The sequence below is a fragment of the Schistocerca cancellata genome, chromosome 12 (assembly GCF_023864275.1).
Source record: "Schistocerca cancellata isolate TAMUIC-IGC-003103 chromosome 12, iqSchCanc2.1, whole genome shotgun sequence".
NCBI lineage: Eukaryota > Metazoa > Arthropoda > Insecta > Orthoptera > Acrididae > Schistocerca > Schistocerca cancellata.
Window position 1 is genome coordinate 49,566,975 of NC_064637.1, and position 27,446 is coordinate 49,594,420.

The 27,446-nt window shown below is 43.6% G+C and overlaps 1 long non-coding RNA gene across 1 annotated transcript in view; it reads right to left on the reverse strand.

The window, feature by feature from the left end:
- Window positions 1–22,520, reverse strand: part of LOC126109749 (uncharacterized) — a 216,281-nt gene extending 193,761 nt beyond the window's left edge. Inside the window, exon 1 of the long non-coding RNA XR_007523723.1 lies at window positions 22,439–22,520. This is a non-coding gene — a long non-coding RNA (uncharacterized LOC126109749). The remainder of the gene's footprint in view (window positions 1–22,438) is intronic.
- Window positions 22,521–27,446: the final 4,926 nt, after the last annotated feature.

Here is a 27,446-nt window from a genome sequence, read left to right on the forward strand (position 1 = left end):
TAGTCTGAACTAGCTGTCGAAATACAGGAACTAGCCACTTTACATAGAACTTCATGTATCAAAATCGATCTTTCACATTTCACCAACTTTCGACTAACGTAATACGTTAGTATGTCAGGCAATTCATGTTACGTCATTTCGAACGCTGCAGCCGCAATCTATAGATTAATGATTCCTTTACTTAAAAGCGTTATCATGTTGTGTATTCACGATTAATTTATTATTAGCTCCATCTGCCTAAATTCTGTAGCGCTTATCTCATTGTTTTGCATTTACTTGTAGCATACTTGAGCGGCTAGCTACAGTGATGCAGCAAATACTATGCCGTACGGACGACGCATCGTAAAACTGCAAATTTCTTTTAGATTCAGAAACTAGTGAATGAATCCAAAACAGCCAACAAGTTGCAAAGAAAGATGATTTGACTGAATCTTTTACCGTGGTTTCCACGGATGTAAACCCGTCTTCCTCATAAAAACACGTAACCCGTTGTGATCATTTCGTTTTTCTGAGGAAGACAGGTTTTCATCCGTCGAAACCATGAGAGAAGGTTGCACAAAACGCCCTTTCGTTGCAACTGGTTGGCTGTTTTGGATCGAGTTACTGATCTCTAACAGTTGCCGAAGTGCAGCTATGTTCAAAATAGGGATTTAGAAACCATTTCTGAAGTTTGTTGCGGTTATAGACTGAAAAAGTAAATGCCGTCACTTTAATTGCCTGATGAACAAAATATGAACGTACTAAATGTAATTTCTGAAGTAAAGCTGTTAGCTCAGTCTGAGCTATACTATTTTTACCATCTTTATAATTTTACGGGGGTAGGAAGTCAAACGGGCCGACTTCGAGCAGGAGAGGCAACACAGGACATTTAAATTTTCACTGTCTATACTTTTGAAAATAAATTCATAAAACACTGTCCGCATGACGAGGAATGATTCAGGATTCACATTCATAGCAGTGGAAGTTCAAAAACACAAAAATTTTTTTTTTTTTACATGTGAAATTTCACCATTTTTTCACTTACTTTTTGGCTGCATTGGCTGCTATAGGTACACTTTTCTGCATAAGTAAGAGAGATTCCTCGATTAATTTTGCACAGCATATAAACCATACGTACAGATGTATGAAAGTCTAGAATTTTCCAAATCTATTAAAATCTGTGGTAAAAATTGAGATAATTAACTATAAAAATTGAGTTTTTTCTAAACACTAAGTTTAAAATGTAACAGTTCATTCATTTTTTCATAAATTAAATAAATTTTAGACTTAAATACACTTGTAAGTATGGTTTGTGTGCTGAGCAAAATTCATCCAAGAATCTCTCTTACTTAAGAAGAAAAGTGTAGCTATAGCAACAAATACAGCCAGTAGTAAGCGAAAAAATTATAAAATTTCATATGTAAAAATTTATTTTGTTATGTTTTTCAATTTCCACTGCTACGATTGTGAATACTGAATCCTTCCTGGTCATGCTGACAAATTTTTACGACTTTATTTGTAAAAGTATAGACAGTAGAAATTAAAATGTCCTGTGGTGCATCTCCTGCTCCAAGTTGGCCCGTTTGTCGTGCTACCCAACTTAACACACACTAGCACCCCTAGCGCCAAGAAAGCCAATCAGATATTAACGTGACATGTGCCACAAGATTAACGTTTATAATTCTTATTCGACTTTATTTAAAAATAATTATAATATTATAATAATTGTAATATTTTAGTAAACTATCAAGACACTTGAATAATGGGAAATGAATGAAACAGAGAGAAAACTTATGAATGGAATGACGTAAGCTACAATATCTCCATGATTCCACTGTCTCCAAGACAATATAAATCAAATATTTATTGCATGAGCAGCACATGTACATCTGTGGTTCTTTGACCTCATGACTTGCCCATCGTGACGCATCACTCGATTTACCAGTTCACGAATATTTTCTTTAACATAATTACTTCTTCTTCGTAAGACGACTCTGTTGAAAACTGGGTGTTGTGTGACGTCCTTAGGTTAGTTAGGTTTAAGTAATTCTAAGTTCTAGGAGACTGATGACCATAGATGTTAAGTCCCATAGTGCTCAGAGCCATTTGAACTCTGTTGAAAAATTGTGATGCCTGTGATCTGATGTAACAAATTGCGGAACCGGTTTCTATTAAGTCGGGAAACAGTTTTACTGCTTTTTTCACTCTCTTATCACATCTCAGTGGAAATTTTGTCCTCAAGGTACAGTTATGGTTGGTTATCTCGTATTTAAACAATTCAGGTAGTGCATACCACGCCAGTTTCGTACTTTACCCATTAATGAACTGATTCGTTTGGAAGTACAGTGGACCGACTCCACGATATTGTGTAGAACGGTTTCTGTAATTCATCGTGTTTTCTGATGCTTACTATCTATTTCTGGATCTTAAAAGGAAACATTTTTCAGTACATCAGTACACGTTTGTAGGTTGCAAGAAAATGACAGATAAACGGTTCGTTGTTTACTGTTTCATACTGTGGTGTCACCGCCAGACACCACACTTGCTAGGTGGTAGCCTTTAAATCGGCCGCGGTCCGCTAGTATACGTCGGACCCGTGTGTCGCCACTGTTAGTGATTGCAGACCGAGCGCCGCCACACGGAAGGTCTAGAGAGACGTCCTAGCACTCGCCCCAGTTGTACAACCGACTTTGCTAGCGATGGTTCACTGACAAATTACGCTCTCATTTGCCGAGACGATAGTTAGCATAGCCTTCAGCTATGTCATTTGCTACGACATAGCAAGGCGCCATTACCAGTTAATATTGAGATTGTGAAGCATGTACAGTGAAGAGAGATGTTCAACAATTGTGGAATAAAGTTAAGTATTACTTCAACTACGTACTTTATTTGCTACTATAATTTCTCTTAACTGTTCCAGACCTCACGCCAGTCTGCGTGAGCTTAAAAGCGTGCATTTCGGCCTCCTCTAGCAAGATAGTGTTGGCTCTTCTGCCAACACAATACATACCTCTTCAGGAACGTATTGTCAGAGACAGCAAAGGCCCTGCAAGAGCAGATGAACGAAATAGACAGTATCTTGAAAAGAGAATATAAGATGAACACCAACAAAAGCAAAAGGGCGACAAGGAATGTAGTCGAATTAAATCAGGTCATGCTGAGGGAATTAGACTGAGAAACGAGACACTTAAAGTAGTAAATGAGTTTTTTTATTGGGAGGGGGGGGGGGGCACATTAACTGATGATTGTCGGAGTTGAGAGGATATGAAATGTAGACTGGCAGCGGCAAGAAAAGCGTTTCTGAAGAAGAGAAATTTGTTAACGGCGAGTATAGATTTAAGTGTCAGGCAGTATTTTCCGAAAGTAATTGTATGGAGTGTAACCATGTATGGAAGTCAAACACGGACAATTAACAGTTTAGGCAAGAAGAGAGTAGAAGCTTTCGAAATGTGGTGCTACAGAAGAACGCTGAACATCAGATGAGTAGATCAAGTAACTAATGAGAAGGAACTGAACAGAGTTGGGGAAAAGAGAAATCTGTGGCACAATGTGACGAGAAGAAGGGGTTGGTAGGGCACTTTCTCGGGGTCAAGGATTCACCAAATTAGTACTGCAGGGAATCGTGGAGGGTAAAACCCCTGGAGGTAGCCCAAGAGATGAATACGCTAAACAGTTTCAGAAGGATGTAGGTTGCAGTAGGTACTGGGAGATGAAGAAGCTTGCACAGGATAGAGTAGCATGGAGAGCTGCATCAAACCATGAAACGTCCCCTTTTGAACATTTATACAAGACTGTGCTTAAACTGACACACAATATTTTTTTAGCGCAACGCAATCTGACTTTCAGAAATCCCTACAAAGGAATGGCCCTGACTAACATGAACCTGTACGTTTGACAAATCACTTACCTCACAAAAATCTTCGTTACTCGAACTACTGCAATACGGCGAACGCCACTACTGCCAACTAAATGAAAGATTCAAACTACTGAAGGCACTAACTACTGATAGGCATAGTTAGCAAAGGAAAGATTTTGATAGAGAACAAACAATGTATTTACCTTAATAATCATAATATATATGCCATCCAGTCTTACAAATTTCAAGTCTCCGCCATTTCTCTCCCCAGATCCACCACTGCTGGCGGCTCACCTCCAACTAGTGATGGGGAGCTCGTGAATGAGTCGTTCAAATGAACGCTTCACTCCTGCGAAGTGTGAACTAACCATTCAATTTCAATGAACTGGTACTTCAAACTCTTCACAGATAGCACACTCCACACTTTTTTCTAGTTCACTCACTCTCTTCCCCTCTCCCTCACCCACGTCACTCCTCCTCCCATCACTTCACTCCTCCCTGTCCTGCCTGTCGACGAATCACGCGGTGTTAGTGGGGAACGATAGGTTTAGGACTGGTGGGGGAGGTGAGGGGTGAGGAGAAGGCAGCGTCAGCTGCTACCTGCAGTGCTGACATCATTACCCGTGACTATTTGTGCAGTTAAACTTCGCGTCCACGGGTAGCCTACCGTTGGCAGCGCTTGAAGACAAATGAATATTTAAGATAGAAACGAAGAGGCTATCTGTGTGAGCACGCACAGCAAACATGAAAATAAAAGGTTTGTTAATAACACTGAAAGAGGGATTTTACCTGAAATCGTTCCAATGACTACAGGTGACAGTTTACGTTTTGAATCTAGTGGGTTATTATTGCCAACAAAAATAAAATCTACAGGAAAACTTCTGAATAATTACTTAACGTAGGTATACAGACTTTGTGACAGTGTTAAACATTCTCATTCTATTTTGGATTAAATTTTAAAAGGAACATAAAATTGGACTGCATTTCGTTGGTAGCCCTATTTTTCAGTTCATGAATACAACAAATAATGTTTCATTTGGCAGATAAAGACTTTTTTGGGCGCTTCATGAGAAAATATCGAGCGAGATTAAATGTAGTACCTTCTTTATATGTGACAGCCTTCTCTGTTTATCTTTCCTTTGTCCCCCTTTTTTTTCTTTATTGTCATTTTGAAACCTGTATACAGGCAGGCCTGCAGCAGCACACTACGCCGCTCTTTGGCCGCAGAGAAACACAAAAGATAGAAATGAAGACAATTAAAGAAAGAAGATGGTGGACATATAAACGGAGCCAAACACTTTTTAAAATACAGGGTGCCGTTCACGGGAGTAGAGTCCAAGATAAAATTGTTCAGACACTTGGACCCAGACAGAAACGTCCTTTGTCCCCTTCGACCATGCTCTATTTAAGTTAACTCAGACGCTGTAAGAGCGTAAAACGTTGCGTGCACGTTACTCCATAGTTCCGCCATCTGTTGGTAAAATTGTGAACTATTACGAAGCTTCATTGTACGAGGGAGGCGAAGCGAGCGTAGCAGCGGCTGAGCGGCGAACTGGGCAACTTCGCTAGGCTTCCGTACTTCACGAATGAACTACTTCATTTGAACGCTTCACGGCAAAGAGTGAAATGAATGAAGTAGTTCACGGGAATGAACGAGTTCGACCCACCTCTACCTCCAACTGCGCAAAGCTACGCGCTGTTAACAGCCAACTGCCGCTGCCCAACACTACAATGGCAGACAACAATGCAAACTAGCCACAGACTGCACACAGCACAGCCAGTGATTTTCATATAGAGCGCTACGTAATGTTGCCAATAAGAAAACATAAACAGCCTACTTACAACCAGTCTCTGGACTGAAGACCACAACAACAACCTCCTCAGGTCCTTACGGAATCTATAAAATGACAGGTTTGGTGCCTTCTGTTTGTTGTCGATAAAATTGCTCTACGTACGCTCTCTTTGTTACAAATTACGCTACAAATCATTACAAACGAGACTGTCGACATTCACATGGTAGCATATTGAACAATGGCTAGCTGTCCGCAGATGGGCCGGCCGAAGTGGCCGTGCGGTTAAAGGCGCTGCAGTCTGGAACCGCAAGACCGCTACGGTCGCAGGTTCGAATCCTGCCTCGGGCATGGATATGTGTGATGTCCTTAGGTTAGTTAGGTTTAAGTAGTTCTAAGGTATAGGGTACTAATGACCTCAGCAGTTGAGTCCCATAGTGCTCAGAGCCATTTGAACCATTTGTCCGCAGATGGTGGCAGTATTGGGGTACACAGGCTATAAAAGGGCTGTGCGATGACGGAGCTGTCATCTGCACTCAGATGATTCATGTGAAAAGCTTTCCGACTCGATTGTGGCCGCACTACTGGAATTAAGAGACTCTGAACGCGAAATGGTAGTTGGAGCTAGACACATGGGACATTACATTTCGGATACCGTTAGGTGATTCAATACTTCGAGATCCACAGTGTCAAGCGTATGCAGAGAGTCCTAAATTACAGGCATTACCTCTCACCACAGACTACCCAGTGGCCGACGTTCTTCACTTAACGACCGAGAGCAGCGGCGTTCGCGTAGAGTTGTCAGTGCTAACAGACAAGCAACACAACGTCAAATAAGCGCAGAAATCAATGTGGGACGTACTACGAACGTATCGGTTAGGACTGTGCGGCGAAATTTGGCTTCATTGGGCTGAGTCAACAGACGAACGACGACAGTGTCTTTCCTAACATCACGACATCGCCTGCAGCGCGTCTCTGGGCTCCTGGTCATATCGGTTGGACCCTAAGACTATGTGACATTACAGCCTTTATCACTGCGATTTTTAACATGTAAAAGTTTTTTTTTCTGTATTCGCGTCAGTATGTGCGAACTTTCAACATACACTCCTGGAAATTGAAATAAGAACACCGTGAATTCATTGTCCCAGGAAGGGGAAACTTTATTGACACATTCCTGGGGTCAGATACATCACATGATCACACTGACAGAACCACAGGCACATAGACACAGGCAACAGAGCATGCACAATGTCGGCACTAGTACAGTGTATATCCACCTTTCGCAGCAATGCAGGCTGCTATTCTCTCATGGAGACGATCGTAGAGATGCTGGATGTAGTCCTGTGGAACGGCTTGCCATGCCATTTCCACCTGGCGCCTCAGTTGGACCAGCGTTCGTGCTGGACGTGCAGACCGCGTGAGACGACGCTTCATCCAGTCCCAAACATGCTCAACGGGGGACAGATCCGGAGATCTTGCTGGCCAGGGTAGTTGACTTACACCTTCTAGAGCACGTTGGGTGGCACGGGATACATGCGGACGTGCATTGTCCTGTTGGAACAGCAAGTTCCCTTGCCGGTCTAGGAATGGTAGAACGACGGGTTCGATGACGGTTTGGATGTACCGTGCACTATTCAGTGTCCCCTCGACGATCACCAGTGGTGTACGGCCAGTGTAGGAGATCGCTCCCCACACCATGATGCCGGGTGTTGCCCCTGTGTGCCTCGGTCGTATGCAGTCCTGATTGTGGCGCTCACCTGCACGGCGCCAAACACGCATACGACCATCATTGGCACCAAGGCAGAAGCGACTCTCATCGCTGAAGACGACACGTCTCCATTCGTCCCTCCATTCACGCCTGTCGCGACACCACTGGAGGCGGGCTGCACGATGTTGGGGCGTGAGCGGAAGACGGCCTAACGGTGTGCGGGACCGTAGCCCAGCTTCATGGAGACGGTTGCGAATGGTCCTCGCCGATACCCCAGGAGCAACAGTGTCCCTAATTTGCTGGGAAGTGGCGGTGCGGTCCCCTACGGCACTGCGTAGCATCCTACGGTCTTGGCGTGCATCCGTGCGTCGCTGCGGTCCGGTCCCAGGTCGACGGGCACGTGCACCTTCCGCCGACCACTGGCGACAACATCGATGTACTGTAGAGACCTCACGCCCCACGTGTTGAGCAATTTGGCGGTACGTCCACCCGGCGTCCCGCATGCCCACTATACGCCCTCGCTCAAAGTCCGTCAACGGCACATACGGTTCACGTCCACGCTGTCGCGGCATGCTACCAGTGATAAAGACTGCGATGGAGCTTCGTATGCCATGGCAAACTGGCTGACACTGACGGCGGCGGTGCACAAATGCTGCGCAGCTAGCGCCATTCGACGGCCAACACCGCGGTTCCTGGTGTGTCCGCTGTGCCGTGCGTGTGAACATTGCTTGTACAGCCCTCTCGCAGTGTCCGGAGCAAGTATGGTGGGTCTGACACACCGGTGTCAATGTGTTCTTTTTTCCATTTCCAGGAGTGTATACCAATGAATGTTGTAACCAGATATCTTTGCCGCGCTCCTGAAAAGCGCAGAATATCACGATAGCTATAAACTGTTACACGCTGCTATCGATCAGTAAAAAAACGCTGCACCTGTGTTTCAAAATAACAATTGCCAATTTTTACTTCTGCAGGGAGCCGCGCCGCTCTCTAGCTGTTCTTCTGTGAATGTGTTGTGAGTCGGACGCAAAAGTATTGTGCTCCATACTGATATAATCATTTTATTGTTAATTTAAGACTTTAAGTGATTAAAATATATGTAGCCACAAACAAGCGAGAATGTGTATCATGAAAATTCGCTCCACCGCCACAATGGGTGGCCATGTTAATGTAAGTTTCCGTTTCATAATGTAATACTTGAAGCCTTGAAGTTTATTTAATTTCAAAGAAAATCTCTCAACCTTCTTTTCATTAATTATACTTGTGATAATCTTTTCTGTTTAAAAGATTTATGCAGCTTATGATCCAGCGTGAGTTCTGTCGGAACAGGAGGCTGTCGTGACGACATCGTTATAGTATTTATTCCAAGTTCTTTCAGTTCCGTTTATATGTTCGTACAAATCCAATTAGTTGGTCCCTTAGGTTTCTTTCATGTAACTTCTGTCTGTTTTCTCCGCGCGATCTTCCTCCGAAAAAAAAAATTTCTGTTCATTTTTTAGTAATTTTCGATATCGCGAATGAGAAAAAGACAGCCGCCTCCTGCTCCGAACGGAACACCACGACTTTTCTAACGTCGGAGAGTACCGCACGAATTTTCCGCTAAAAGGTAATAGAATTTCTTAAGCTGGATCAATTACACGTGTTGCTGCTGTTCTCCGACAAATCTCGTGTGATTAATAGTAATTTATTCTGTCACGACAAAAAGAACCAATTTTATTTTTACCAAAGCAACAAAGCTTTCAATTAAATTAGAAAAAAAAAAGAAAAAATCATACCAGAACTACTGGAAGACCGTGGCCTGGTCAGATGATGATGATGTTTGGTTTGTGGGGCCCTCAACTGCGCATGTACAAAGTCCCAATTTTTGACAGTGCAATCTTTTACACAGTACAATCTAACCACTGTCACGAATGACGATGGTGATGATTAAACGTCGAGGACAATACAAACACGCAATACCCAGGCGCAGAAAAATCCGCAACCTGGCCGGGAGTGGAACCAGGGACCCCGTGATCCAAAGGCAGCAACGCTAGCCACTAGGCCACGAGCTGCAGACGCCTGGTCAGATAAGTTTCTTGTTGTATAGCTAGAGAAGGCCGAAATGCACGCGTTAAAATTAAGCAGGCTGGCGTGAGGTCTGAAACAGGATACGTAATGAATGCTATAAAGAAAAGTACGTAGCTTCTGGAATACTTAACTTTAATCCACATTTGTAGAACGTCTCTCTTGATGATACAATAATAGACTCGCAATATAAATGGAATACGGCGCCTTGCTAGGTCGTAGCAATTGTAGCTGAAGGCTATGCTAACTATCGTCTCGGCAAATGAGAGCGTAATTCTCAGTGAACCATGGCTAGCAACGTCGGCTGTACAAGTGGGGCGAGTGCTAGTACGTCTCACTAGACGTGCCGTGTGGTGGCGCTCGGTCTGCAATTACTGACAGTGGCGACACGCGGGTCCGTCTTATACTAGCGGACCGCGGCCAATTTAAAAGCTACCACCTAGCAAGTGTGGTGTCTGGCGGTGACACCACATTTCTATTTCAGTTGGCAGGAGCTAGCGGTAGGTTTCGAATGTGGCGCGGACACCACGAAGCCATGGGTCCTGCCGGCCGCGGTGGCCGTGTGGTTCTAGGCACTCCAGTCCGGAACCGCGTGACTGCTACGGTCGCAGGTTCGAGTCCTGCCTCGGGCATGGATGTGTGTGATGTCCTTAGGTTAGTTTGGTTCAAGTAGTTCTAAGTTGTAGGGGACTGATGACCTAAGATGTTGAGTCGCGTAGTGCTCAGAGCCATTTGAACCGTTTGAGAGCCATGGGTCCGAGTTGTGAACAAGGCACTGAGCAAGCTGGTGGAGGTTCCATAATGGCCTTGGCTATGCCTACATGAAATGGAATGGATCTTCCGGCCGAACTCAGCTACTTGGAGACCATTGGCAGCCATTCACGGACTTCATCTTCCCAAATGCGATGGAATTTTTATGGATGAGAAATGCCCATGATACCAAGCCACAGTTGTTCACGACTGGTTTGAAGAACGTTCTGGATAGTTCGAACGGATGGTTTTGTTACCCAGATGGCACGAAATGAATCCTATCGAACATTTATGGGACGTAATCGAGAGATCAATTTGTGGACAAAAACCTGCATCGGAAACGCCATCGCAGCTCAAAAATGGCTCTGAACACAATGTGACTTAACTTCTGAGGTCATCAGTCCCCTAAAACTTAGAACTACTTAAACGTAAATAACCTAAGGACATCACACACATCCATGCCCGAGGCAGGATTCGAACCTGTGACCGTAGCGGAAGCGCGGTTCCAGAGTGAAGCGCTTAGAACCGCTCGGCCACAACGGCCGGCAGCTAATGGTTAATTCCACAGAAAAAGAAGAGATCGATAGCAGGCACCTCGGGAGAAGTGATAGCTAAGGGAATTATTATTTTGAACAGCGAATCTGCGGTAGTGAAAATTCAGTCTCCATCTTATAACGGATCTTTTACGCTGGGATAAATTTATTTTATTTTTTGTTAGATGTTTTCGTTAAATAGCTGAATAAATTGTAATAAAGAAAATTAGCGGTCAACCAGTGTAATAAGCCAGAGCTGCAAAATACTAACACGAATTCTTTACAGACGAATGGAAAAGCTAGTAGAAACCGACCTCGGGGAAGATCAGTTTGGATTCCGTAGAAATACTGGAACACGTGAGGCAATACTGACCTTAAGACTTATTTTAGAAGAAAGATTAAGGAAAGGCAAAACTACGTTTCTAGCATTTGTAGACTTAGAGAAAGCTTTTGACAATGTTGACTGGAATACTCTCTTTCAAATTCTGAAGGTGGCAGGGGTAAAATACAGGGAACGAAAGGCTATTTACAATATGTACAGAAACCAGATGGCAGTTATAAGAATCGAGGGACATGAAAGGGAAGCAGTTGTTGGGAAGGGAGTAAGACAGGGTTGTAGCCTCTCCCCGATGTTATAGAATCTGTATATTGAGCAAGCAGTAAAGGAAACAAAAGAAAAATTCGGAGTAGGTATTAAAATCCATGGAGAAGAAATAAAAACTTTGAGGTTCGCCGATGACATTGAAATTCTGTCAGAGGCAGCAAAGGAGTTGGAAGAGCAGTTGAATGGAATGGATTGTGTCTTGAAAGCAAAACGAGGATAATGGAATGTAGTCGAATTAAGTCGGGTGATGCTGAGGGTATTAGATTAGGAAATGAGACACTTAAAGTAGTAAAGGAGTTTTGCTATTTGGGGAGCAAAATAACTGATGATGGTCGAAGCAGAGAGGATATAAAATGTAGACTGGCAATGGCAAGGAAAGCGTTTCTGAAGAAGAGAAGTTTGTTAACATCGAGTATAGATTTAAGTGTCAGGAAGTCATTTCTGAAAGTATTTGTATGGCGTGTAGGCATGTATGGAAGTGAAACATGGACGGTAAATAGTTTGGACAAGAAGGGAATAGAAGCTTTCGAAATGTGGTGCGACAGAAGAATGCTGAAGATTAGATGGGTAGATCACATAACTAATGAGGAAGTATTGAATAGGATTGGGGAGAAGAGAAGTTTGTGGCACAACTTGACTAGAAGAAGGGATCGGTTGGTAGGACATGTTCTGAGGCATCAAGGGATCACCAATTTAGTATTGGAGGGCAGCGTGGAGGGAAAAAATCGTAGAGGGAGACCAAGAGGTGAATACATTAAGCAGATTCAGAAGGATGTAGGCTGCAGTAGGTACTGGGAGATGAAGAAGCTTGCACAGGATAGAGTAGCATGGAGAGCTGCACCAAACCAGTCTCAGGACTGAAGACCACAACAACAACAGCAAGGAATAATTTAATCAAGCAGAGTAGAGAAGATAAAGTCAAAGAGTTGTTTGATGGGCGGACATTGTCGTAATGTAACGTCATTGCGTTGTTTGGTTGTTAACACAAGTCGTTTGTGTTCCGTTCTGCTGTTCGGTCGTACGCGTATCTGAAAGGAATTAATTCGGGGACTAGAATAAACTTTCACATAATAGTTACGATTCAATGTTCCGACAAAAGGGGTTAACGTCAGTGTTAATTTGAATTGTGGGCGACAGGATTGGTTTTGACAGATACGTGAAAACGGACGTAACGAAAGTTGTTCGCATATCATCGTTGAACGTGACTTTTTATTTAATAAACGATAGCGGGCTCATTAAAAGCTATTATCTCATGATTAGAATCAATCCCTCTTTCCTCCTAGATAGTGATTCTTCATTAACATTTACGTCATAAGAATAAGGGTTATTAATAAAAGTGCTGTTAAATGACAATTACGTGTTATTCCGTTAGTGTCTAAACGACGTAATATCTCTGAAATGACATTGATATATAATTTGTGTTGAATACTGAACTCAGATGAGAAGTAAATTGAAATTATTGAACATTTGATACTGAGACTATAGAAGCAGAAGCGCTTAAGTTTTCTCTTCTCAAAAATGGCAAAATAGGTACGAACTTTAACTCAATAGTCGACATTATGTATCGCAAAGACATTAGCATTTCATACTTATTTTGACGACGCGCTGTTAAACAAAGGAACGTTGAGTCTGTGTCTTCGACCATAAATATAATAGACTGGCCCTGACGTCATTTTCGTGGCTCCAACATCTCTGGACTAAAATCACGTGAATGTTGGCAAAACATGGTTGTTTCGTGTTGCGCTTATGGCTGCACTCCGCGTTTTGTCGGGGGAAATGGCATTACATTTCACGTGTGTTTCTATGATAATGCAGATACGTTTATTGAAATCTGCTGACGTGACTTTCATATTTTTTTTTTTTTTTACACTTGAAATAGAGTATCACGTAAATTAAAGTGTTGAAAGTGATGCCTGTAAAGTCAGACTCATATTACATTTTGGAAAGTATCTGTGATAATTCGGTTACAGAAGTGAGTATAAGTGTTTCTCATTCCTACTCATAGGTTCCCTAAGGATGAAAACCGAAGACAGCTTTGGATACAGGCTCTGAAACGGGAAAACTTTAAGCCATCTGCACATACGCGCCTTTTTGTATATACAAGTGAGATTATAGTAAGGTAAGAGCACCTATAGTCGACACGTGAAGAGCATTTTTTTTTCTACCTTCTAATACTATTAAATAAATGTAGGGGACCGATGACCTTAGCAGTTAGGTCCGTTAGGAATTCACACACAATAAATGTAGGTTCCAAAATTATTTTCTGAAACTTCAGAGTCTCACCTTTCATCTAAAATATCATTTTTTTAAAACTGATAGTTTAAACTTTTGTAAAAATAGTAGGAACTGAACCTTTGAAGTGCACATAAAATTGATACTCTAAAATAGACCTGCTCCTAAAGTCGACAATTTTGGGACCTATAGTTGACATAATTCCCATATCCCATTTTCTTTTATAAGTGACTAGAGCTCAAAACGCGGCGACTCCAATATTTAAAGTTTTGACACGAGCCCACTCTTACTGTTTAAAATAATTTTTACGACATTTTACTTTAACTGATAGTTTATAGTAATTTAGTCCTGCTGTCCAACAGAGGGGCCTTCGATATATTTTTTAGATTTTATAAATGGTACTGTGAACAAATCCAGGTCAAATGTAGTTCTGACATAATTTTTCGCAAATAAAAAGTAATTTTTGTTGGAAGCGTGTGGCAGTCAATTGAGAAATGTGGGTAAAATACGATACAAACACAGGATGGCAGACCGCTCATTTGAAATCCCGCCACGTTTTGCCAACAGTCACGTGGTTTATGTTGGAGCCACACCAGCCCTATAGCTTCTGCACAGCAAGGCCAGTCTACTAGTATCTATGGTCGAAGGTCTGTGTACGAGTAATAAAATTAAATCTAAAAACAATTATTAATAACGGCTTTAACAAACTCTATTGCGTGTCGTCATCGGGCAATAACTGTTCAACCCTGGAGACTTGTGTGGAGAAATTAGAAGTCGGGCGTATAAAACAAACTTAAAAATCCATTCAAGCTACAGTGGAGGCGGCACAACACGACGCGGGCAGTTATAATCTGAAGACGGGTAAGAACACAATGAATAAAACTGCTGAAAAAATTGGTTGGTCGCTGTAATTGTTCAAGCAAGTGTTTCACAATGTCAGGGTATCGTTTCTCTTGACATAACTACACCCAAAGTAGGCTCAGTGTTTCTTTCTTTTAATATTTCCTCCAGCGTATTTTGTAACGTAATGGAAATAAATTATGAATCAGTATCCAGTTATACGACTGATTTTTTTTCCTCTGATTTGTAACTGCATCCCTTCGTGGAAGATGTTGGCCTAAGCGACGGACTCGGTCTCAATGTACAGCGCGATGAGACAGCGCAGGCACGACTCGAAGCTAGCTACCAGCAACGAGCAGACGCAGCAGCTGCCGCAGGAACTGCAGAACAACCAGCAAACATTAATATTGAAAATCATCAACTGGGCCAAGTACGAGGGCAGTTCAATAAGTAATGCAACACATTTTTTTTCTGAAACAGGGGTTGTTTTATTCAGCATTGAAATACACCAGGTTATTCCCCAATCTTTTAGCTACACAACACTATTTTTCAACGTAATCTCCATTCAATGCTACGGCCTTACGCCACCTTGAAATGAGGGCCTGTATACCTACACGGTACCATTCCACTGGTCGATGTCGGAGCCAACGTCGTACTGCATCAATAACTTCTTCATCATCCGCGTGGTGCCTCCCACGGATTGCGTCCTTCATTGGGCCAAACATATGGGAATCCGACGGTGCGAGATCGGGGCTGTAGGGTGCATGAGGGAGAACAGTCCACTGAAGTTTTGTGAGCTCCTCTCGGGTGCGAAGACTTGTGTGAGGTCTTGCGTTGTCATGAAGAAGGAGAAGTTCGTTCAGATTTTTGTGCCTACGAACACGCTGAAGTCGTTTCGTCAATTTCTGAAGAGTAGCACAATACACTTCAGAGTTGATCGTTTGACCATGGGGAAGGACATCGAACAGAATAACCCCTTTAGCGTCCCAGAAGACTGTAACCGTGACTTTACCGGCTGAATGTATGGCTGTAAACTTTTTCTTGGTAGGGGAGTGGGTGTGGCGCCACTCCATTGATTGCCGTTTTGTTTCAGGTTCGAAGTGATGAACCCATGTTTCATCGCCTGTAACAATCTTTGACAAGAAATTGTCACCCTCAGCCACATGACGAGCAAGCAATTCCGCACAGATGGTTCTCCTTTGCTCTTTATGGTGTTCGGTTAGACAACGAGGGACCCAGCGGGAACAAACCTTTGAATATCCCAACTGGTGAACAATTGTGACACCACTACCAACAGAGATGTCAAGTTGAGCACTGAGTTGTTTGATGGTGATCCGTCGATCATCTCGAACGAGTGTGTTCGCACGCTCCGCCATTGCAGGAGTCACAGCTGTGCACGGCCGGCCCGCACGCGGGAGATCAGACAGTCTTGCTTGACCTTGCGGCGATGATGACACACGCTTTGCCCAACGACTCACCGTGCTTTTGTCCACTGCCAGATCACCGTAGACATTCTGCAAGCGCCTATGAGTATCTGAGATGCCCTGGTTTTCCGCCAAAACAAACTCGATCACTGCCCGTTGTTTGCAACGCACATCCGTTACAGACGCCATTTTAACACCTCCGTACAGCGCTGCCACCTGTCGGAAGTCAATGAAACTATACGAGACGAAGCGGGAATGTTTGAAAATATTCCACAAGAAATTTCCGGTTTTTTCAACCAAAATTGGCCGAGAAAAAAAATGTGTTGCATTACTTATTGAACTGCCCTCGTAACTTTTAAACGGTAGTGGTGAGTGGCTGTTCAACAAAAACGGACTACCAGAAATATACAATGAAGCGCCAAAGAAAGTGGTATAGGCATGCGTATTCAAATATAGAGATATGTAAACACGCCGAATACGGCGCTGCTGTCGCCAAGGCCTATGTAAGACGACAAGTGTCTGGCGCAGTTGTTACAATCGCAGGTTACGAAGATTTAAGTCAGTTTGAACGTAGTGTTAACAGTCGCCGCACGGATGATGGGATACAGTAGGTGGCGATTAAATGTGGATTTTCCCGTACGACCGTCTCATAGTCGGCGCAGGAGCTAGGGAACACAGCATTTCCGAGGTAGTGATGAACTGGAGATTCCACGAGTGTGCCGTGAATATTGACAGTCCGGTAAAACATAAGATCTCCGACATCGCTGCGGCCGGAAAAAGATCCTACAAGAATGGGACCAATGACAACGGAAGAGAATCGTTTACGTGACACAAGTGCAACCTTTTCGCAGATTGCTCCGGATTTCAGTGTTGGGCCACAAACAAGTGTCTGCGAGTGATCCATTCAACGAAATATCATCGATATGGGCTTTCGGAGCCCAATGTCCACTCGTGCACCCTTGATGACTGCACGGCACAAAGCTTTACGCCTCGCCTGCGTCTGTCAACACTAACATTAGATTGTTGATGACTGGAAACATGTTGCTTGGTCGGACGAGTATGATTTCAAATTGAAACTTCCTGGCAGATTAAAACTGTGTGCCCGACCGAGACTCGAACTCGGGACCTTTGCCTTTCGCGGGCATGTGCTCTACCAACTGAGCTACCGAAGCACGACTCACGTCCGGTACTCACAGCTTTACTTCTGCCAGTATCTCGTCTCCTACCTTCCAAACTCAGTCGTGCTTCGGTAGCTCAGCTGGTAGAGCACTTGCCCGCGAAAGGCAAAGGTCCCGAGTTCGAGTCTCGGTCGGGCACACAGTTTTAATCTGCCAGGAAGTTTCATATCAGCGCACACTCCGCTGCAGAGTGAAAATTTCATTCTAGAAATATCCCCCAGGCTGTGGCTAAGCCATGTCTCCGCAATATCCTTTCTTTCAGGAGTGCTAGTTCTGCAAGGTTCGCAGGAGAGCTTGTGTAAAGTATGGAAGGTAGGAGACGAGATACTGGCAGAAGTAAAGGTGTGAGTACCGGATGTGAGTCGTGCTTCGGTAGCTCAGTTGGTAGAGCACTTGCCCGCGAAAGGCAACGGTCCCAAGTTCGATTCTCGGTCGGGCACACAGTTTTAATCTGCCAGATAGTTTCATATCAGCGCACACTCCGCTGCAGAGTGAAAATTTCATTCTGGAAATATCCCCCAGGCTGTGGCTAAGCCATGTCTCCGTAATATCCTTTCTTTCAGGAGTGCTAGTTCTGCAAGGTTCGCAGGAGAGCCTGTGTAAAGTTTGGAAGGTAGGAGACGAGATACTGGCAGAAGTAAAGGTGTGAGTACCGGATGTGAGTCGTGCTTCGGTAGCTCAGTTGGTAGAGCACTTGCCCGCGAAAGGCAAAGGTCCCAAGTTCGATTCTCGGTCGGGCACACAGTTTTAATCTGCCAGATAGTTTCATATCAGCGCACACTCCGCTGCAGAGTGAAAATTTCATTCTGGAAATATCCCCCAGGCTGTGGCTAAGCCATGTCTCCGCAATATCCTTTCTTTCAGGAGTGCTAGTTCTGCAAGGTTCGCAGGAGAGCTTGTGTAAAGTTTGGAAGGTAGGAGACGAGATACTGGCAGAAGTAAAGCTGTGAGTACCGGACGTGAGTCGTGCTTCGGTAGCTCAGTTGGTAGAGCACTTGCCCGCGAAAGGCAAAGGTCCCAAGTTCGATTCTCGGTCGGGCACACAGTTTTAATCTGCCAGGAAGTTTCATATCAGCGCACACTCCGCTGCAGAGTGAAAATTTCATTCTGGGAATCATTTCAAATTGTTTCGACCGGATTAGCGTGTACTGGTATGAAGACAACCTCACGAATCCATGAAACCTGCATGTCAGCGGGGTGACTGTCCAGGCTCGTACAGGCTCTGTAATGGTGTGGAGCGAATGCAATTGGAGTGATATGGGAGCTCTGACAAGTCTAGATACGACTCTGACAGGTGACACGTACGTACACATCCTGTCTGATCACCTTCATGCATTCATGCCTATTGTCAATTCCGACGGACTAGTTCAGTTCCAGCAGGACAATACGACACCACACACTTCCAAATTGGGCAAGGAACTCGGCCGTGCCCTTTTATAGGAATCACCCCGGCATTTGACTGAAGTGATTTAGGGAAATCACGTAAAAACTAAATCAGGATGGCCGGACGCGGGTATGAATCGTCGTCCTCCAAAATGCGAGTCCAGTGAGTTAACCACTGCGCCACCTCGCTCAGTACGTAACATCTGTCACCGTTACAAATTTATCGCAATTTGGGCAAAGGCGTAATACAAAGTGACCTGTCAAAATACAGTCCTGGCCATTAACATTGCTAAACCAAGAAGAAATGCAGATGATAAACGGGTATTCATTCAACAAATATATTATACTAGCACTCACATGTGATTGCATTTTCACGCAATTTGGGTGCATAGATCCTGAGAAATCAGTACCAAGAACAACCACCTCTGGCCGCAATAACGGCCTTGATACGCCTGGGCATTGAGTCAAACAGAGCTTGGATGGCGTGTACAGGTACAGCTGCCCATGCAGCTTCAACACGATACTACAGTTCATCAAGTGTAGTGACTGGCGTATTGTGACTAGACAGTTGGTCGGCCACCATTGACCAGACGTTTTCAATTATTGACAGATCTGGAGACTGTGCTAGCCAGGGCAGCAGTCGAACATTTTCTGTATTCAGAAAGGCCCGTACAGGACCTGCAACATGCTGTCGTGCATTATCCTGCTGAAATGTAGGGTTCGTAGAGATCGAATGAAGGGTAGAGCCACGGGTCGTAACACATCTGAAATGTAACGTCCACTGTTCAAAGTGCCGTCAATACGAACAAGAGGTGACCGAGTCGTGTAACCAATGGCACCCCATACCATCACGCCGGGTGATACACCAGTATGGCGATGACGAATACACGCTTCCAATGTGCGTTCACCGCGATGTCGCCAAACACGGATGCGACCATCATCATGCTGTAAACAGCAAACCATTGACCAGACGTTTTCAATTGGTGAGAGATCTGGAGAATGTGCTGGCCAGAGCAGCAGTCGAACAGTTTCTGTATCCAGAAAGGCCCGTACAGGAGCTGCAACATGTGGTCGCGCATTATCCTGTTGAGATGTAGGGTTTCGCAGGGATCGAATGAAGGGTAGAGCCACGGGTCGTAACACAACTGAAATGTAACGTCCAATGTTGAAAGTGCCGTCAATGCGAAGAAGAGGTGACCGAGACGTGTAACCAATGGCACGTCATACCATCACGCCGGGTGATACGCCAGTATGGCGATGACGAATACACGCTGCAATGTGCGTTTACCGCGGTGTTGCCAAACACGGATGCGACCATGATGATGCTGTAAACAGAACCTGGATTGATCCGAAAAAATGACGTTTTGCCATTCGTGCACCCCGGTTCGTGGTTGAGTACACCATCGCAGGAGCTCCTGTGTGTGATGCAGCGTCAAGGGCGCAGCCATGGTCTCCGAGGTGATAGTCCCTGCTGCTGCAAACGTCGTCGACCTGTTCGTGCAAATGGTTGTTATCTTGCGAACGTCCCCATCTGTTGACTCAGGGATCGAGACGTGGCTGCACGATCCGTTACTGCTAAGCGGATAAGATGCCTGTCATCTCGACTGCTAGCGATACGGGTCCGTTGGGATCCAGCACGGAGTTCCGTGTTACCCTCCTGAACCCACCGATTCCATATTCTGCTAACAGTCATTGGGTCTCGACCAACGCGAGCATCAATGTCTCGATACGATAAACAGTAATCGCGATAGGCTACAATCCGACCTTTATCAAAGTCGGGAATGTGATGATACGCATTTCTTCTCCTTACACGCGGCATCACGACAACGTTTTACCAGTCAACGCCTGTCAACTGCTGTTTGTGTATGAGAAATCGGTTGGAAACTTTCCTCATGTCTGCACGTTGTAGGTATCGCCACCGGCGCCAACCTTGTGTGAATGATCTGAAAAGCTAATCATTTGCATATGACAGCATCTTCTTCCTGTCGGTTGAATTTCTCGTCTGTAATACGTCATCTTCGTGGCGTACCAATTTTAATGGCCAGTAGTCTAGATATGTTCGACTACTTGTAGACCATTTGCTGGGTTTCATGGACTTCGTGATCTCAAACAGCAGTGGAGATTTTAAGGATGACACAAGTGTTCGCGATTGGTTTGAAGAACTTTCTGGAGAGTTCGAGCGAATTATTTGGCTACCTAGACCGCCTGACGTTATTCCCATCGAACATTTACGGGACATAATCGAGAGCTGAGTTCGTGCACAAAATCATGTATGGGTTACACTTTCGCAATTATGGACGCCTATAGAGGCAGCATGGCTCAACATTACTACACGGGACCTCCAAGGACTTGTTGTGTCCATGCTACCTCGAGTTGTTGCACTATGCAGCACGAAAGGAGGGCCGAGCGGTTCTAGGCGCTTCAGTCCGGAACCGCACTGCTGCTACGGTCGCAGGTTCGAATCCTGCCTCGGCATGGATATGTGTGATGTCATTACGTTAGTTAGGTTTAAGTAGTCCTATGTCTGGTGAGCAAGATGTGTGAGACACGCTAAATACCTTCAGACTTCAAGAAGAATATAATAATTCCAATCCCAAAGAAAGCAGGTATTGACAGATGTGAACATTACCGCACTATCAGTTTAATAAGCCACGCCTGCAAAATACTAACGCGAAATCTTTACAGACGAATGGAAAAACCGGTAGAAGCCGACCTCGGGGAAGATCAGCTTGGATTCCGTAGAAATGTGGAACATGTGAGGAAATACTGACCCTACAACTTATCTTAGAGAATAGATCAATGAAAGTCAAGGTTACGTTTCTAGCATCAGTAGCCTTAGAGAAAGCCTTTGACATTGTTGACTGGAATACCCTCTTTCAAATTCTGTAGGCGTCAGGGGGAGAATACAGGGAGCGGAAGGCTATTTACAATTTGTACAGAAACCAGACGGCAGTTATAAGATGAAGGGGCATGAAAGGGAAGCAGTGGTTGGGAATGGAGTGAAACAGGGTTGTAGCCTCTCCCCAATGTTATTCAATCTGTATATTAAGCCAGCTGTAATGTAAACAAAAGAAAAATTCGGAGTAGGAATTAAAATCCATGAAGAAGAAATAAAAACTATGTGGTTCGCCGGTGACATTGTAATTCTGTCAGAGGCAGCAAAGGACCTGGAAGAGCAGCTGAACGGAAGGGACAGTGTCTTGAAAGGAGGATATAAGATGAACATGAACAAAAGCAAAACGAGGATAATGTAATGTAGTCGAATTTAATCAGGTGATGCTGCGGGGATTAGATTAGGAAATGAGACACTTAAAGTAGTGATGGAGTTTTGCTATTTGGGGAGCAAAATAACTGATGATGGTCGAAGTAGAGAGAATATAAAATGTAGACTGGCAATGGCAAGGAAAGTGTTTCTGAAGATGAGAAACTTGTTAACGTCGAGTATAGATTTAAGATTCAGGAAGTCGTTTCTGAAAGTATTTGTATGGAGTGTAGCGATGTATGCAAGTGAAACCTGGACGATATATAGTCTGGACAAGAAAAGAATAGAAGCTTTCAAAATGTGGTGCTACAGAAGGATGCTGAAGATTAGATGGGTAGATGACATAACTAACGAGGTGGTAATGAATAAAATTGGAGAGAAGAGAAATTTGTGGCGCAACATGATTAGAAGAAGGGATCGGTTGGTAGGACCAATTCTGAGGCTCAAGGGATCACCAATTGGGGGGCAGCGTGGAGGGTAAAAATCGTAGAGGGAGTCCAAGAGATGAATACAGTAAACAGAATGAGAGGGATGTAGGTTGCAGTAGGTACTGGGAGATGAGGAACCTTGCACAGGATAGAGTAGCATGGAGAGCTGCATCACACCAGTCTCTAGACTGAATACCACAACAACAACATAAGTCTCGAAGAGTGATGAGGTTAGATGTTAAGTCCCATAGTGCTTAGAGCCATTTTTTGAACGAGAGGTGGTATCCCATGATTTGTCACATCACAGTATTACCATATACTGGTGTCCTGAGTCCACTCAAGACCACCTACGAAATCTGGATCATCCTGCAGTTTTGGGCAGTGAATCCAGGTGAGAGTTGTGCCCCTACCTGGCTCTGCGGTGTGAGGCGTGTGTGTGCTGTACAACCGCGGCGGCTGCCACGTAATGGCTGCTGGCGCGACTCTGCGACCCAAACTGCGGCGTGACTGGCTCGCTGCGCTGCGTCCCCCGGCGCTGGCGGCCCGCGCGCCTCCCCTGATCTCGTTAGGCAAACTGGCTTAGGTAGCCCAGCTGGCGCAGCCAGCAGCAACACACGGCACCACACGGCGAAACCAAGCGCCGCCGAGCCCCGAGCAGCACCCTCCGTGTTAAATAAAGAAAGTGGATCGACGCAGTCTGGACACACGCTCTGTGGCAATACTGGCATCGAAACGGAGGGTGACATTGTTGTTGTTTTGGTCTTCAGTCCAGAGACCGGTTTGATGCAGCACTCCATGCTACTCTATCCTCTGCAAGCTTCTTCATCTCCCAGTACGTACTGCAACCTACATCCTTCTGAATCTGTTTAGGGTAGTCATCTCTTGGTCTCCCTCTACAATTTTTACCCTCCACGCTGCCCCTCCAAATGGTGATCCCTTGAGCCTCAGAATATGCCCTACCAACAGATCCCTTCTTCTAGTCAAGTTGTGCCACAAACTCCTCTTCTCTCCAATTCTATTCAATACCTCCTCATTAGTTATGTAATCCACCCATCTAATCTTCAGCATTCTTCTGTACCACCACATTTCGAAAGCTTCTATTCTCTTCTTGTCCAAACTACTTATCGTCCATGTTTCTCTTCCATACATGGCTACACTCCATACAAATACTTTCAGAAATGACTTCCTGATGCTTAAATCTATACTCGATGTTGACAAATTTCTCTTCTTCAGAAACGCTTTCCTGGCCATTGCTAGTCTACACTTTATATCCTCTCTACTTCGACCATCATCAGTTATTTTGCTCCCCGAATAGCAAAACTCATTTACTACTTTAAGTGTCTCATTATCTAATCTAATTCCCTCACCATCACCCGAGATAATCCGACTACATTCCATTATCCTCGTTTTGCTTTTGTTGATGTTCATCTTATATCCTCCTTTCAAGTCACTGTCCATTCCGTTCAACCGCTCTTCCAGGTCCTTTGCTGTCTCTGACAGAATTTCAATGTCATCGGCGAACGTCAAAGTTTTTATTTCTTCTCCATAGATTTTAATCCCTACTCTGAATTTTTCTTTTGTTTCCTTTACTGCTTGCTCAGTATACAGACTGAATAACATCGGGGAGATGCTACAACCCTGTCTCACTCCCTTCCCAACCACTGCTTCCCTTTCATGCACCTCGACTCTTATAACTGCCATCTGGTTTCTGTACATACTGTAAATAGCCTTCCGCTCCCTGTATTTTACCCGTGCCACCTTCAGAATTTGAAAGAGAGTGTTCCAGTCAACATTGTCTACAAATGCTAGGAACGTAGTTTGCCTTTCATTAATGTTTCTTCTAAGATAAGTCGTAAGGTCAGTATTGCCTCACGTGTTCCAATATTTCTACGGAATCCAAAGTGATCTTCCTCAAGGTCGTCTTCTACCAATTTTTACATTCGTCTTTAAAGAATTCGCGTTAGTATTTTGCAGCTGTGACTTGTTAAACTGGTAGTTCGGTAATTCTCACATCTGTCAATACCTGCTTTCTTTGGGATTGGAATTTTATATTCTTCTTGAAGTCTGACGGTATTTCACCTGTCTCATACATCTTGCTCACCAGATGGTAGAGTTTTGTCAGGACTGGCTCTCCCAAGGCTGTCAGTAGTTCTAATGGAATGTTGTCTACTCCCAGGGCGTTTCGATTCAGGTCTTTCAGTGCTCTGTCAAACCCTTCACGCAGTATCGTGTCTCCCATTTCATCTTCATCTATATCCTCTTCCATTTCCATAATATTGTCCTCAAGTACATCGCCCTTGTTTACAACCTCTATATACTCCTTCCACCTTTCTGCTTTCCCTTCTTTGCTTAGAACTGGGTTTCCATCTGAGCTCTTGATATTCATACAAGTGGTTCTCTATTCCCCAAAGGTAGTTTTCCTATAGGCAGTATCTATCTTATCCCTAGTGAGATAAACCTCTACATCCTTATATTTGTCCTCTAGCCATCGCTGCTTAGCCATTTTGCACTTCCTGTCGATCTCATTTTTGAGACGTTTGTATTCCTTTTTGCCTGCTTCATTTACTGCATTTTTATATTTTCTCCTTTCATCAATTAAATTCAATATTTCTTCTGTTATCCAAGGGTTTCTAGTAGCCCTCGTCTTTTTACCTATTTGATCCTCTGCTGCCATCACTACTTCATCCCTCAGAGCTACCCATTCTTCTTCTACTGTATTTCTTTCCCCGATTCCTGTCAATTGTTCCCTTATGCTCTCCCTGAAACTCTGTACAACTTCTGGCTTAGTCAGTTTATCCAGGTCGTATCTCCTTAAATTCCCACATTTTTGTAGTTTCTGCAGTTTTAATCTACAGTTCATAACCAACTGTTTGTGGTCAGAGTCCACATCTGCCCCTGGAAATATCTTACAATTTAAAACCTGGTTCCTAAATCTCTGTTTTACCATTATATAATCTATCTGATACCCTTTAGTATCTCCAAGTATACAATCTTCTTTCATGATTCTTGAACCAAGTGTTAGCTATGATTAAGTTATGCTCTGCGCAAAATTCTACCAGACGGTTCCTCTTTTCACTTCTTAGCCCTAACCCATATTCACCTACTACGTTTCCTTCTCTCTCTTTTCCTACTATCGAATTCCAGTCACCCATGACTATTAAATTTTCGTCTCCCTTCACCACCTGAATAGTTTCTTTTATCCCATCATACATTTCACCAATTTGTTCGTCATCTGCAGAGTTAGTTGGCATATAAACTTCTACTACTGTAGTAGGCGTGGGCTTCGTGTCTATCTTGGCCACAATAATGCGTTTACTATGCTGTTTGTAGTAGCTTACCCGCACTCCTATTTTTTATTCACTATTAAACCAACTCCTGCATTACCCTTATTTGATTTTGTATTTATAACCGTGTATTCATCTGACCGGAAGTCTTGTTCCTCCTGCCACCGAACTTCACTAATTCACACTATATCTAACTTTAACCTATCCATTTCCCTTTTTAAATTTTCTAACCTACCTGTCCGATTAAGGGATCTGACATTCCACGCTCCGATCCATAGAACGCCAGTTTTCTTTCTCCTGATAACGACGTCCTCTTGAGTAGTCCCCGCCCGGAGATCCGAATGGGGGACTATTTTGGCTCCAGAATATTTTACCCAAGAGGACGCCATCATAATTTAACCATACAGTAAAGCTGTATGGCCTCGGGAAAAATTACGGCTGTAGTTTGCCCTTGCTTTGAGCCGTTCACAGTACCAGCACAGCAAGTCCGTTTTGGTTAGTGTTACAGGGCCAGATCAGTCAATCATCCAGACTGTTGCCCCTACAACTACTGGAAAGGCTGCTGCCCCTCTTCAGGAACCACACGTTTGTCTGGCCTCTCAACAGATACCCCTCCGTTGTGGTTGTACCTACGGTACGGCTATCTGTATCGCTGAGGCGCGCAAGCCTCCCCACCAACGGCAAGGTCCATGGTTCATGGACGGGGTACTTAAATAGTAAGAAATGAAATGTATAACCATTTTGGGTCATGTAGTCCTGAACAGAACAACAGGGATAAAAGTGTCAGTTTTGTTTGCAGAATAAAATACCTGGCCTCAAAAGTGAAAGAAATATCAGAGCTGCAGATGGTTCTGCTTCAAAAGTATCATGACAAGGATCACAGGGTGGAGGAAGAACCGCATTGTTTAAAAAAACCGAATATGGCTCAAAATCAGGATCAGAAAATAAAAATTAAAACATATGACATCAGAATAAAAAAATATATTAGTCCATATATGTTTTTTTTTCATTTAATTACATCAGAGAACAGCACATTGTCCAGTGCCACAGACATCATTTTAATAATCTTGTGGGCCGTCCTCTTGACAATATCGATGATGTCTCCAGTGGATAGAAGAAAATCACCAGAAGCAAAATATCTGAGTGTCGGTAGTAGCTGGTTCACTGGTGGAACAGGGTCAATTATGAAAGAAAGAAAAGAATGGCATGAGACACTTTGTGTGACAGTTCAACAGAAATTTAGAAAGGTAACTTGCCAGCCACTCCTTCCACTCTTATGATTATGTAGATTCAATAGCTGTAGATTCCTGTTAGCTGAAAGACAAGCACGTATGTTCTTTTAACACACAGATAACAATTACTGTATAATAAGTATGGATTTGGTTATATGGATGACACTAGTAACTGAGAAATACAACAGCTATATCCTACAACTTTGCTAAAAGAACTAACATTCCTGTTAATTTTACTGTGTTAAAGTTAGCTTGAGTAAGCACAAATACTTTATATGCTAGGTGGCGGACAATTTTGTTGCTGTGAAGCTTTCATTAAGTCATGTAAAGCTATGCCATTGAGAGATAACGATATTATCTGCTGTAGGTGTGGTAGTGCTATGTCTGAACATTACTGTAGTATCAGACTTTATGTTACATTAAACAACTATAATAAGTCATCAATTTCAGAAAAATGGTAGTCCACACTGGTACAATATATTTCAGTTTAAGTTACTTTCATCTAGCTAAATTGACACGAAAGAGGACACTGAAAATAACTTGATATTAAAGGGACGTTAAAAACATTGCATTCAATGCACTTCTTGCACACGCTACTACTATTTAGATTCAGAAAGAAGATTCCCGTCTGCTCGTATAACACATATACAAATTTATTATTTTATGATGAATATGGATCGGCTTATGTGGATAACATTTATAATTTAGAAACATAAAAGCTGTGTTCTAGAGCTGAGGAAACATCATCATTCAAAAAAATATAAGAAAAGATTCTAACTTTTCACTTTCCTGTTAATCTTACTGTGTTAAACTTAGCTCCAATAAGCACAATTAGTTCACAGACCTTAGTGAATAACGGTGGATGGAAGACAATGTTGTTGCCCTGAGGCATTAATGGACTT